General features: G+C 37.1%; 1 pseudogene; it reads right to left on the bottom strand.

The window, feature by feature from the left end:
* Positions 1-11,687: 11,687 nt before the first annotated feature.
* Positions 11,688-12,342, bottom strand: LOC144282815 (translocon-associated protein subunit gamma pseudogene; annotated as a pseudogene).
* Positions 12,343-14,826: the final 2,484 nt, after the last annotated feature.

The raw sequence follows: 14,826 nt of genomic DNA, 5'->3' as shown, positions 1-14,826 counted from the left end.
ATAGTGTCTTGTAAGTTATATTAGCTGAACTAATTAATTAATTCTTTTTTAACTTGTGGGTTTTTTTAAAAGTAACATAAAATTTACCTTCTTCGTTGTTTTAAAGTGTGCAGTTTGCAGTATTAAGTATATTTACAGTGTTGTACAACAGATCTCCACAGCCTTTTCATCTTGCAAAACTGAAATTCTGTAACCCATTAAAAAGCAGCTCCCCATCTCTTTCTCCCTAAGGTCCTGGCAGCCACCTTCCTACTTTCTATTCCTATGAATTTGACTACTTTAGATAGCTCATATAAGTGGCATTTTAAACACAATCTGATCTATATTTTTATTACATATACAGTCACAAGAGCCATGGCAATATGATTTTATATGTTAGTATATTAGCACGTTAATTGTTTCAAAGAGCTTGCATTGATATTAAGTCCCCCTTTATTCAGTACTTTCTCTCCTGTCACCCTCTTTCTCAGACTTCCCACTCTTCGAACCCTTTTCATCATGGCCTTCAAAACTCAATCCCACTGTAAGCAAGCATTCTGTACTCTTAGTCTTAACTGAAACCTCAATTTCCCTGGAGAATCTTTTCTCTCTCCAAACCTATAATGAAGGCCCTTTGTTCTCTTATAACTCACACAGTCCAAGGCCATGGTGATGGGGTATAGGAAGGAGTATATAAGTTAATAGCTAATAGTCTTATGGTTAGTAGTAATAGAGACTCAGACTAATATCTAGCATAACCTTAAAAAATTATGGACCTATATAACTGAAGAGAGGTATTCTCAAAGATGCAAACAAATATCAGAAATATTATTATTCCAACTTTCAGCCATTATTTCTACTTGTCTCTGCTCAAAATAATTTTCTCAGGATTCTATGGCCATCTTCTAGGCAGTGGGCAAGATGGCTGCTGATAACAAGGTCACATCATCTTTACCCTCATCTTGAAGAGTACATCTACAATTCAGAAGTACTGTAGTTGAATAGCTTGGGTAATAAAGCTATTCTTTGATCCAGTTACTTTCTGTGCAAACACTTTCCATAACTTTCTATTGGTCCAGCCTGGGACATAAGTCCACTAATTTGTGAGGCTGAACACCAAAATAGATAGCTCCTCCAAAATCACATGAAGTTCATATCTTCAAAGAAAAACATAACAGGCTATCTACTAGAGAAGAAGTGGCATTCTTTAGCACCTCGTGTTAGTTTTAAATCATTTCTTCTTTATCTTCCTCTAATAAAAGCTAACAAACCTCTCCTCCTTTGAGACATGTTACCCAGCTCCTATTCTCAGCCATCTACTGTCATTGGTCAATACTTAACTTAGATGGGTTTGGCACAAGTTTTTCAAAATATTTATCATCATAGTGTACTACTTCCATGTCCATTTGGATGACTTCTCCAATAGCCTAAAGTCTTAAGTTCATAGTTCCTTGGTCCCCTAAAATCTAGTCTTCTTAATTTTCTTTTTTCTAAATCTTATCAACCATGGAAATCTTCTTTTTAAAAAACCTTAAGATTCTAGTGTTAATCTCTCTGACCACAAATTCTGACTTTCTCCCACTGTGTCCACATGGACATCTAACAGAAACAGCAAGCCTGATATGTCTAATTGATAAATCATGGTAGACTGTATTAAGATTGTGCCCCAGGCACTGCTACAGTTCATACACCTTGTCTCTGACCTGCTTGCCCACCTGACAAAGAGCAGCTACCCATCAGCAGTGATTCCAGCTCTGACCAGATCTCCTCCTTTGGGTTTTCTGAGTACCAATCAATCTAGGTGTACATGCAATAACATGTAAAAGGCACCAGCTTTAATCTCAGGTCATCCAGATGTTGTGAGCATCAAACAAGTTCCCTCTGGCCACATGAGTTCCAGTTTGTTTCCTCAGGTTCCACTCTGTCCCTATGGACCTCAGCTTGCATTTTCCTTTCCTATGTGTCCTGCTGACCTACCCTAACTGCAAGCCCACCATCATATGCAGAGGGGACTTAAAGATATTGTTTCTCCAGATTCCCTTCATGATGATTAGCAACTTTTCTCTGATCTTCCAACATCACTGTTAAGATTTCTGTGCCTCCAGGTTCTTGTACACTTTGTACGATCTAATCCCTACAATAAATCTATTTCATATCACTCATAGGGGTACTCCTTCCCTAGTCAAGCTGTAACTGAGACACCTGATTGGAGGTTATTGCACAAAACTGTAACAAGTATCTATAGAAAAATAAAAGTCCTTAAGAAGCAAAAGAATTCACATCAAATGGGAATTTATATTCTTAGATGTGTTTGAAAAGTTCTGTATGATTGGAAATGAGAGGAATAGCAGGACTGAAAAACACTCATAAATTTTATGTCTCAAATCACTTAGGATGCTATTTCTATGTAACCTCATCCCTTTTTCCATTCCACATAAAATCAAGAATCATTAACAATTTTTTACTAACTGGTCCTATGCTTTTCCCCACCAACCTCAACCAAACATTTTATGTTACATTTTAGTACAAAATGGTAGATTCAAAAAAAAAAAAAAAGGTAGATTCAGCCTATTTTCCACTTTTCTTCTTCTGTATACCCCATAAGATTATAATAAGGATTATCTAAAATTATAAAAACACAATAACTAAAATAAAATAGTGGAAGCATACAAAAACAAGTACTTTAACATATTTCTGGAATATGGAAATTGAGAAAGAATACCTCTTGTCCTTTAGCCCAAAATAAGAGAGAAGGAGGCTTCAGCAGATATGGGAAACACCTTGTCCAGCAGAAATCAAGATGCTTCAGAATAGAGACTATAGGTAGAAGAAAGGTCAGGAGAAAGTGGACATGAAAACGAGATTAAATGAAGACCTGTATAAGACATAGACACCTGTCTTCTCACGCAGAATGACTTGTAGTTAGGCATTTCACTGGTGCCAGAAAGCAAAGCCCCTCTCCTTCTAGTATTAGTTAAAAGAAAAGGCAGCTGGCTCACTTCCCTCTAACTATAATGTAAAGCTTCTAGCCACCAAACTTCTTCACATACAGAACACACCATAACCTTTTAATTCCCTCAGTTTGAAATAGAAATGGGCAACAAATGACTACCAGAAAACTGAGAGAAGGTTGCAGTGTAACAGAAAGACCAAGATAAATAACAAAATTTTCCCCTAAACAAAAAGAATATCCAGGAAACAGCAGAAGAAAGCCTTAAGTAAAACTTTAGTGTCCTTACACAGAAAATACTAAAGAAAACAAAATTGAGAATCAATATAAAGTCTAGTTATTAAGAATTCTAAAGAGATGAGAGCAATTTATCAAAGAATTAAAATAAGATAATTCTCCGGAGATGAAAGGAGGACCTGTCTCCAATCTGGTAGGGTCTACTTGCAACCAATGGTATGAATTTAAAAAGAACCACACTTGGGCACATTATTATATAAAACTTCAAAACTCCAAAAGTTAAAAGATATTAAAAAGCTTCCACAGAGGGCTGGGAAAGACAATTGTGTACACAGAAATTAGAATCAGAAGCATTGATTCCTGGGATTCCTGGGTGGCTTGGTGGTGGAGTGTCTGCCTTTGGTTCATTCTGAGGCCTGGGATAGAGTCCAGCATCAGGCTCCCCGCAGGGAGCCTGTTTCTCCCTCTGCCTGTGTCTCTGCCTCTCTCTGTGGGCTCTCATGAATAAATAAATAAAATCTTAAAAAAAAAAGCATTGATTCCTTTTTGTTTTATTAGCGACACCACATAGTACAGCAATATTTTTAAGGTTCTGTGGGAAGCTTTTTTCCAACTTAGCATTCTCTACGCAGCCAAACCATTAATCAAGTGGGAGAGAATGAAAAAGAACTTTTTGGTCTGAAAGCACTGATAGATTTGTCTCCATACCCCCTTCCTTGGGAAGTTCCATGAGGAGTGGTGACAGGTATGAGAGTTGTGTGAGGTAAACCCTCATAACTCATAGCAGGATGACACTAGGAAGTGTCAAAGTTGATAAGTCAAGAAATCGCATTATACATGATTTATTGGAGACATGGAGTTAACCACCAGAATAACAAAACAAAACAAAAAAAAAATGAAGTTGTAAAAGTAGTGACTTCTAAAGAAGGACTTAGGTGGTAGGGTATGTACAACTTTAACCATGTACATATATTAACCTGAAGTAATTTTTAAATGTACTACCAGAGCTCCAATTAAAATTCTTTGTCTAATGTTTTATAATATTAACTACATGGACTGTGGTGAGCAGAATGATGCCCACAACAGGACCACATCTTGTGAATATGTTATCTTATGTAGCAGGAAGGGACTTTGCAGATATGATTAAGGTTCAGGATCCTGAGATGGGGAGATTAGCATAAATTAACTAGGTGGGCCTGACATAATCACAAGGTCCTTAAAAGAGAAGAGGAGGGCAGCCCCGGTGGCTCAGCTGTTTAATACTGCCTTCAGCCTGGGGTGTGATCCTAGAGACCCGGGATCGAGTCCCACATTGGGCTCCCTGCACAGAGCCTGCTTCTCCCTCTGCTTGTCTCTCTCTCTCTCTCTGTCATGAATAAATAAATAAAGTCTTTAAAAAAAAGTAGATGAGGAAAGCAGAAGGGAGTCAGAGGAGATGTGACTAGGAAGAGTAGGTGGAGAGGTGTAACTTTGCTGGCTTTAGAGATGGAAGAAGATGCCAAAAATGTAGGCAGTCTCTGGAAACTGGAAAGGCAAAGACATTGATTCACCCCCGGAGACTCCAGAAGGGAATACAGTCCTGTTGACCCCTCAATTTTATTTCAGGAAGATCCATGGCATGCTTCTAACCTGCCAAAGTATAAGAAAGATTTTTGTTTTATATTACCATGTTTGTGGTCATTTGTTACAGCAACAATAGAAGACTAATACATGGACTTACATGACTGGAATTAACTCCTTTTGATGTTTTCCCATCTTAGACTATTATTTTCCTTTCAGCTATTACATTATGATCAGGTTTTCCATTTTAAAGGGCAGCAAAACAGACCCTTTGCTTTTCCTATTTTATAGGTACTGGCTTTTTTGATTAGTATTTCAGGCAGTTTACTACCATAGTATCAAATCTTCCTTGGTATCAATTTTGGATCCATTATAATGTGTCTATTTTCAGTGAAGCCATGATGGAACATTTTTTGATGATCTTCTTTCCTAGAAACCTGAATAATTTCATCTGATTGCCCATGTCTTTTTTCAAGAGCTTCAACATCCAGAAACCACACTTCTTTCAGAAACAAAAAAGAAAGCGATTAAGTGAAAGAAAAAATGATTCTGTTTTTTTCTGACACAATTAGTTTTATTTCTCTGTATCAAGTCTTCTAGACATAACTTCAGGTGTCACAGCAAGGTCAGAAGCTTTTGCTAAACACTCCACTTAATAATCATGTATTTTCATTTAATTATACCTTAAAGTAATTTTATGGTTGTCATTATATATGTACTAATCTTCACTTTCTCTAAACTGAAATTCTCTTTGCCTCTTTGTGGGGAAAACATGGACTTTGAGCTAAATATATCTAGATTCCATACCTGGCTCTCTCATTTACAGTCTACATAACCTTGGGCAAGTTATTTAACCTCTCTGAGCTTTCTCCAACCATAAATACAGAGGTTGTAATGCTTTATACTGCCTACCTCACCTCTGCACTACTGACATTTTTTTAAATAATAAATTTATTTTTTATTGGTGTTCAATTTGCCAACATACAGAATAACCCCCAGTGCCCGTCACCCACTCACTCCCACCCCCCGCCCTCCTCCCCTTCCACCACCCCTAGTTCGTTTCCCAGAGTTAGGAGTCTTCATGTTCTGTCTTCCTTTCTGATATTTCCTACCCATTTCTTCTCCTTTCCCTTCTATTCCCTTTCACTATTATTTATATTCCCCAAATGATTGAGACCATATAATGTTTGTCCTTCTCCAATTGACTTATTTCACTCAGCATAATACCCTCCAGTTCCATCCACATCGAAGCAAATGGTGGGTACCTGTCATTTCTAATGGCTGAGGAATATTCCATTGTATACATAAACCACATCTTCTTTCTCCATTCATCTTTCGATGGACGCTGTTTGTTGTAAGGAGCTGTCCTCGTGTTTTTCAGCAGCCCTGGTCTCTCTATTCGTTAGATGTGAGTACATCCCCCACTCCTTGTTACAATCAAAATTTTTTCCAGACATTGTCAAATGCCCCCCTGGGACAACGATTACTTGTTTGTTGAGTGGGTTAAATGAAATTCTGTGAGTCATTTAGCACATTTTGACGCATAATAGGTACACAATAAATGTAATTTTTGTATTATTGGTAGACCTGGGTTCTCAATAATGACAACAACCACATTGTATTGCATAAAAACAAAGAATGAGAAATCAGAGAATGAAAATTTTTAAGTTATTATTATCAGGGTAAGATTGGCTATAATTCAGAAAGGAAATAATTCAGTATTAGTTCGATTAGGATTATAGGAGTTTGGTTGTGCCTATTCTGAGGGAAGGAGAGGAGGGAACCTGAGTAAGTTAAAGCATTTGTGAATTTGACAGATACCAATTTCAACACTAGCTGACATTTTTTTCTTCTTTTAGTCCCCTGAGAAAAACACAGCCATTGGAATTATTTTTTTAATAATAAATTTATTTTTTATTGGTGTTCTATTTGCCAACATACAGAATAACACCCAGTGCTCATCCCGTCAAGTGACCCCCCCAGTGCCCGCCACCCAGTAACCCCCACCCCCCGCCCTCCTCCCCTTCCACCACCCCTAGTTCGTTTCCCAGAGTTAGGAGTCTTTATGTTCTGTCTCCCTTTCTGATATTTCCTACCCATTTCTTCTCCCTTCCCTTATATTCCCTTTCACTATTATTTATATTCCCCAAATGAATGAGACCATATGTTTGTCCTTCTCTGATTGACTTATTTCACTCAGCATAATACCCTCCAGTTCCATCCACGTTGAAGCAAATGGTGGGTATTTGTCATTTCTAATGGCTGAGGAATATTCCATTGTATACATAAACCACATCTTCATTATCCACTCATCTTTCAATGGACACTGAGGCTCCTTCCACAGTTTCAGCCATTGGAATTTCAAATTAAATTCAAGCCTTATTTCCAACTGTCTGATAATGTAGAAAGAGTTCAGCATTGAGAAACAGGCAGGAAAATGTCTAACCATTCTGAGCCTATTTCCCTATCTGCAATATAAGGAGCAATAATATTATTACTTGATAGTGTTTTGTGAATATTCTGTATTTCATCTGGCAACCTACAATAGAAATCAAGGATTAAGCACCTGAGACCCTACCATTTATTGGTACCTCCTATGAACCAGGCATTGTCGAAGAGCTTGGCATATATTAACTCACTTAATCTTTAAAACAAAGACAAGAACTCCAAGAGCAGGACAGCACTAATCTACCCCTTTTTTTAGAAAGGCACCAAGGTGCTAAGGCACTTGCCAAAGGTCACATGACCAGGGGGTGATGGAGCTAGAATCACAACCTTCCAACTCCAGAGTCTAAACTTATAACAAGTAACATTTCCTAACTCTTATCCTCGCCTAGTTAGATATATATAGCTGGAGTCTGCATAAGGTCCCTTACTTAGGTTGATGGAAATGCCTTTTCACTTTGTTTTAAAGAATCTGGGGTTAATAAAGAAGACAGATGTGATAATTCAGATTCCAAACTCTGGATTCAAAGTCTTGTATAAATTTGGATCACAGTGAAGGACAAGAGCCTGAACATTTAACAAACCAGAAAGGAGAGTGATTAAAGACTTACAGTGACCAAATAGCTAGGGATTAATTGCTTACAAAGCAAGTTTATTTTTATTACAAGAGGTTAATTCATTTATGGATCATGTGCAAATTTTTTACAAAGTATGGGGAGAAGTTGGAGCAGAAGCAGATATCTCTGAAATGTTCTCACCTTCCTGAGAGTCTATAGGTTTTAGAGAGAAGATGTACATGAAGAGAAAATAAATGAAAAGAATATACATGGTTTTGGGTTTTTTGCTTTTTGGGTTTTTTTCTGGGTAACTGTTTTACTTGTTGAGACACATATTAGAGATGCCCCATTAGGAAAAGTCCTTCTGATATTACATTCACTGCAGTATTTAAAACTAAATGCTTATGCAAATTTTTTATCACAATCTTTGTTAAAAAATAAATCCTATATTAAAGAAACATTTTGTTCAAAATTTGCCTAAAACAAGAAAAATACAAATATTTGCTTTTTTTTTTTTAACACAAATTGTGAAAAGCGTGTTGGGTTGAATAATAAATTAGAGTCAGACTAGGAAGGGTCCTCAAAGCCATTCTAAAGAGTTGTGAAGGTAAACTAGTGAATAATGAGGGTAGAAAAAAGAAACTGTATCTGAGGGACATCTCCCAAGGAGAGTGGATAGGTCCGCAAAACTGATTAGATTTAAGGAGCGAAGCAAAAGGCGGAGCAGAGAAAGACTCCAAGGTAGATAAGTGGTGAAGCCATTAGCCAAGACTAGGCAAGGCATCCCCTATCCCCTGAGAGGAGAAACAGCGGAAGAAAGGGAATAACAAGCAATAGAACGACTTCAGTTTTAGAAATGTTGAGATGGTGCTTAATACACAGGTGTAAATAGCTGATGTGATACTGGGTATATGAATCTGAGTTTGCAATGATTACAACCATAAGAATTTTTATTTATTGCTAGACTCTACGCTAAGCATTTCGTACTCTGTAGCAGAAGCTGCTATTTCTAAATATATGTGCTCCCTCAATAACTATATTCACCTTTATTGATATTAAGAGAACCCATGATTTGTGGCTAAGTACATAGCTACTTGGAAAGAGACTGTGTGTCCTAATCTTCCTTGGCTAGGTGTCATCATGCAACTAAATTCTGACCAATGGCCTGGAAGTGGAAGTGTTCTCAAAGAAGCCCTTCCTTATCCTTCTTAATGCAAGAATGCAAACAATGACATGGCTAGGATAGACAGATACTTAGATATGGAAATCATCCATAGTACAGCAACCACACAAACCAGTACCTGCATACCAGGAGCACCACGTCAGAGCCCTAGGCACCTAGTGAGAATTATTCGTAAGACAAAAGTAATTTGTCTCTTGTTTAGACTACTAATATTTGGATGTTCTGCTTTTTAAAACAAAACCAAATCTTAACTAGGTCATGTACATCATCTCATATAATCCTCATAACAACACTATCATTATACCTAATTTAAAAGTGAGGAATGAGGGGTGACTGGGTGGTTCAGTGGTTGCGCATCTGCCTTTGGCTCAGGTCATGATCCTGGGGTCCTGGGATTGAGTCCTAGATGGGGCTCCCAGCAGGGAACCTGGTTCTCCCTTTGCCTATGTCTCTGCCTCTGTGTGTGTGTGTGTGTGTGTCTTATAAATAGATGAATAAAATTAAAAAAAAAAAAAAAGAAGGGAGGGATGAGCCTAAGAGAAATGAAGAGAGAGATTTGTCCAAGGTCATCCAAACAGGAGAAAGTAGAGCTAGAATTTAATCCAAGAAATCCAATGGCAGAGGCCATACTCATTATCACTAAGCTTTATGAAACCATCTACTCTTTGATTTATAAAGGCATCCCACCCAGATAAAAATCAGTCGTTTCATTTTTTAACTTTTTCTTAAACTATAATATATGTAGAGAAAAGAACACGTCCGTATTTTTTAAATGAAGAGCATATTCAAAGTGTTATCTGGTTTCTAACCTATACTCTTCCTCCTCATTCATGTGCTCATTTTCCCTTGTCCCCAGATGACTATGTAAGCATCATTCTTTCCATGTTTATTTTATGACCCAGAAACACATTATTAAAGGACTCTGGAGACTTCTCTTTTGTAGGCTAGAAAACCACAGGTCCTTATGCTTTTATTTATAGATTTAATTTTCCAACTACTTGAATTATTCCCACTGTAAATCTTTAAGCATTCTTTTTTTTTTTTTTTTTTTTTTTTTTTTTATGATAGTCACAGAGTGAGAGAGAGAGAGGCAGAGACACAGGCAGAGGGAGAAGCAGGCTCCATGCACCGGGAGCCCGATGTGGGATTCGATCCCGGGTCTCCAGGATCGCGCCCTGGGCCAAAGGCAGGCGCCAAACCGCTGTGCCACCCAGGGATCCCCCTTTAAGCATTCTTTAATCCCTCTCAATCTTTTACCTAAGTACCCTTCATGGTGGCAAACTGAGCAGCATATATGGCTTGAAAATGGGTTTTTCACAGCACTTCCTTTGTGCCAGGCCAGGATTCATGCATTATCCCACCCATCATATTGAGTAGATTTAAATACTTGGTGAGTTAAGAAGTTCTTTCTGTTTTTTGGAGACAAAGAGGGCTTTGTGTCATTGCTGAAAAGCCACATAAATAACTTGAAAACAAAGAGTTTGTCAATTACAATCTGTTCTTTATATTTTCAGGATTTGAATTTGGCTAGCCATAATCCACTAAAAGTCATCTGTAGACAGGAAGGCATGGGAAAAGTGGTGCAATAGTTTCTTTCTGGGACAGACCCAGGGGGTCAGCAAATAGGGAGAGGTACACCATGCTCGAGAGGTAAATTTAGAGCAGGACAATTTCCATGGGTTAGGACATTGTCATGAGGAGGAATAAGCTCAAGAAATACAACTTGCTGTCACACACTCCCAGAAAAATCCAGGTGCCCAAATAGCTTAGATTCAAAAGAAAGATCTATGCCACTGTGAAATTCTAAAATTTAGAAGTCTAGAAGTTAATTTGTTTCCAGATATTTGGGTAAAAAAATTTAGAAAAGAAACATGCCTTTTGCTAAGAAGGAGTACTCAGAGGTAAGATTAGAATCTCAGAAGGTTCTCTAAAGATGCTCAGAAATATGGAAAATTGAAAGTTGAAATTCATCAACACTGTAAATTAATTACAGAGATGAAATAATCTTACAGGAAAGAAACAAAAGGAGTATCATTACAAGCAAATAGATAAATAATGTGAAAGACTTGCAAGTTCTGGAGATACTATCATTAAAATGATTTTTATTATTTTAGTATAATGATAGGAACATGAAATTTAGATCCAAAAGTCATGTGCATCACACAAAGAATGGATTTCTTTAATATATGAAAACTGCTGTTAATAAATTTTAAAAAGACCTATCACCCCAATGAAAAGGGACATGAAAAGATAGTTTACAGAAGAAAGACAAATAGTTCTTCTATATTTGACATAATGCTCCACTGTACTCATAATATGACAATTAAAAATTAAAACTACCAATGAAATACTTTTCATCTCTCAAACTGGCAAGCATCAAAAAGTGTAATAAAGCATTATTTGCAAGACTGTGTAACATAGACCCTTTCATAATTGCTGGCAGGAGTGAAAATTGATCCAATTTCTTAGGAGAACAATTTGGCAATATCTATCAAAATTACAAAGGTATACATCCTCTCACCCAAAAGCTTTGCACCTACATCCTTAAGTCATCTACTCCCACATCTTGAAATGACTTGTGTTCAAGGCCTTTATATTGTAGCATTTTAAAAACCCGAGTATAGCTGACACACATTGTCACATTAGTTTCAAGTGTACAACATAGTGATTAAAAATGTTTATACATTATGCTATGTTCACCACAAGTACTGCTATTTTTTTCCTTTAAATTCATTTAATTTCAACAATCTGTCAAAAAAGAGCCAATAAACAAATACTGAATTACATTTTGTTGGGTTTTTCAAACCCTCCAACTGCAGACTATATAAACATCTTGTGTGTCTCTCATTCTGACCACCCTGTTACTTTTCCATATACCACAGGCCACCCATAGATACAAAGCCAGGGGCCAAAGCCGGTACAGTCTACTTGGAGCCAGTAGACAGAAGGGGATGAGGCCTGATGAAGCACTTATGGACAAAATATAGTTCACCGTTGGGTTGAAGTTCTTCAATATAAAGAAGGAGGCAACAATGACCAAGACCAGGAATAGGGTGTTGTTATAGAAGATGGAAAATGTTGTAGCTTCATAATCAGCAACTTCATTCTTCTTCCACAAAATTCTTTCATCTTTTTCCTTTCAAGACATCTTTCTGTTATCAGCTTCAGAGAGTTTTCGAGTCACTTCTTTGGAAACAGCATCCTCCCTCTTCTATGCTACTTTGTGTTTGAGAACAAATTTCACGTTTTTGTATGCGAAAGCCACCAGGTTAAGTGCTTACGAGGGTCATCACACTGTAGAGCATGGCCAACTGAATGAGATCCATATGCCATATTCGCCAATACAGCCAGATGGGGATGGCTGACACGATGAAGGCGTTCCCGAAGAAGAGCGCGGAGGACTTGGCTGACAGGTTGCCACACAAGGCTATTGCAGTATCATGGACTATATTCCTTATGCTGTGCCTTTTATTCCTCTGACTTATTCATTCCCTAACTGCAAACCTGTATCTCCCACTCCCTGCACCTCGCCCCCACCTCCTCTCTGTCAACCATCAGTTTGTTCTTTGTATTTATAGTCCCGATTCTGCATTTTTTTGTTTGTTTATTCTTTTTTTGTAGTTTTCTTTTGGATTCCACATGTGAGTGAAACCATGGTATTTGTCTTTATCAGTCTACCTTATTTCACTCAGCATAATACCTGCTAGGTCCATTCTTCTTGTCTCTGAAGGCATGATCTTATCCTTTTTATGGCTGCATAATATTCCTCTGTGTGTGTGTGTGTGTGTGTGTGTGTGTGTGATATCTTCCTTCTTTCTTATCTTTTGATAAGTGTCCTATTGATGGACACTTAGGTTGCTTCCATATCTTGACTATTGTAAATAATGCTGCAGGAAACATAGCGATGCATATATATCTTTTCAAATTAGTGTTTACATTTCCTTTGGGGTAAATATCTAATAGTGGAATTATTGGATCGTATGATATTTCCATCTTAATTTTTTGAGGAAGCTCTGTACTATTTTCCACAGTGGCTGTCCCAGTTTATATTCCCACCAACAGTATACAAGTGTTCCTTTTTATCCACATCCTTATCAACACTTGTTTTCTTGTCTTTTTAATTTTAGCCATTCTGATACATGTAAGGTGATATCTCATTATGGTTTTGATTTGCATTTCCCAGATGAATGATGTTGAACAACTTTTCATGTAGTCTGTTGGCTACATGAAACAGACAACATGAATGTTTGTATATATTGTAACATTTTTACCATGATGAAAGATTTTAAACTATTTAAATCCTCACTGGTAAGGGCCTCGTTTGATCAATAGTGAATCACTCAATCAATGCACTACTTAGTTGTTTCAAATAAAAATTGAAGATGAATTCTTTATGCATAGATCTGGAATGATTTATGTGCAGAGTTAATAGGTGAAACAAGTAAGGTACAGAATAAAACGTATAGTATATTAGCATCAGCATAAAAAATGGTAGAGGAGACTTCTATTCACTAGTATATGCATAGAATATCTCTGCATAGATAGCCAACTAACTAACACTAACCTAATGATATTGCCCCAGAAGGAAAATGGGTGGGTGGAGGACAAATGTCAGAGGGAAATTTTCTCTGCATAACTTTCTGTATCTTATAAATATTGACCATAAGAAAGTAGTAGTTCTTTTTTTATCTAAGAATAGTTCACATACAATGTGAATTGTTTTTAAATTAAATAAAAGCTAGATTAAAAAATGACCTAGGCTTGGGCTCCGCCTCTCCAAGAGTTATTTTAACCTATTTTGAAATACAATTTACTATTTTGGAATTTCCCTAGCAATAAATGGTACTTCTTGCCTATCACACATTATTTCAGAGAACCAATGAGAAAACAAGCATGAGAGCACTTTGTAGACTATAAAGTACTATGCAAAGGCAAAAAAAAAAAATGTGTCTATATAACAGTATTGAATGAGCCTAGATCCTTACTATAAAATAAATAATATTCTAATAGTTTTGTTGAAACTCAGTTTAAGAATATCATACAAATTCTAACCTATTTATTTGCAAATTGTTTATTCTGGCTCCAAAAAATGATTTTTTTAGCCTTAAACACAAAAAAGAACTCACCTCGTGTCATGTAATATTAAAAAATAGTCATGTGTAACTCAAAGAATAACACATTAATGTACTAGGAAAGGGAACACCTGGGTGGCTCAGTCCAGTAAGAGTCTGCCTTCAGCTCTGGTCATGATCCTAGGGTCCTGAGATGGAGCCCGACATTGGGATCTCTGCTGAGCAGGGAGCCTGCTTCTCCCTCTACCTTCTCCCTCTGCACCCTCTTCCTGTTCATACTCTCTCTCTGAAATAAATAAATAGTTTTTTAAATGTTCTAGGAAATTGATCTCAAAAAATCCTACTGTGAGGATTTGCTTACCAGGAAGAGAACTTTTAAAGAATAAACAATTACCCCAAACATGAGAACATATGTATATAAATGCAAATTATCATATATCTAATTTACCCCAGAAAGAGATAAATGCCCCATGTACATTCTAGAATGAGAATGCCATGTATGATTCATTTTCTTGCCAACTTCTGTTGATTGATGATATCTTCTTGTATCATTCTGTTGAATGAGATTCCAAGGCAAACTCTGGACTTAATGGGAAAACATGCAGCAATAATTATGTCTGCCATGTATGTGAGAGTAAGGAACAGTTGGAAGGCCAGACACAGTCACAACTGCTCCCTACATTCGCATATGTTTCCCCTTTCTTCTTCCTTTCTGCCCTTCAGCACCATAATTTTCTACAAAAAGATTACTAGGAAAGAGGTTCAGGATAGGATTTAGGCAGACTGGTAGTAAGAAAGAAGGAAGTGTTCTCCTCCCTAGACTTCCTAAGCAAGAGGAAAGGA

The sequence above is a fragment of the Canis aureus genome, chromosome 14 (assembly GCF_053574225.1).
Source record: "Canis aureus isolate CA01 chromosome 14, VMU_Caureus_v.1.0, whole genome shotgun sequence".
NCBI lineage: Eukaryota > Metazoa > Chordata > Mammalia > Carnivora > Canidae > Canis > Canis aureus.
Note: the sequence above shows the minus strand (reverse complement) of the source record. Positions and strands in the feature narration are given on the sequence as shown.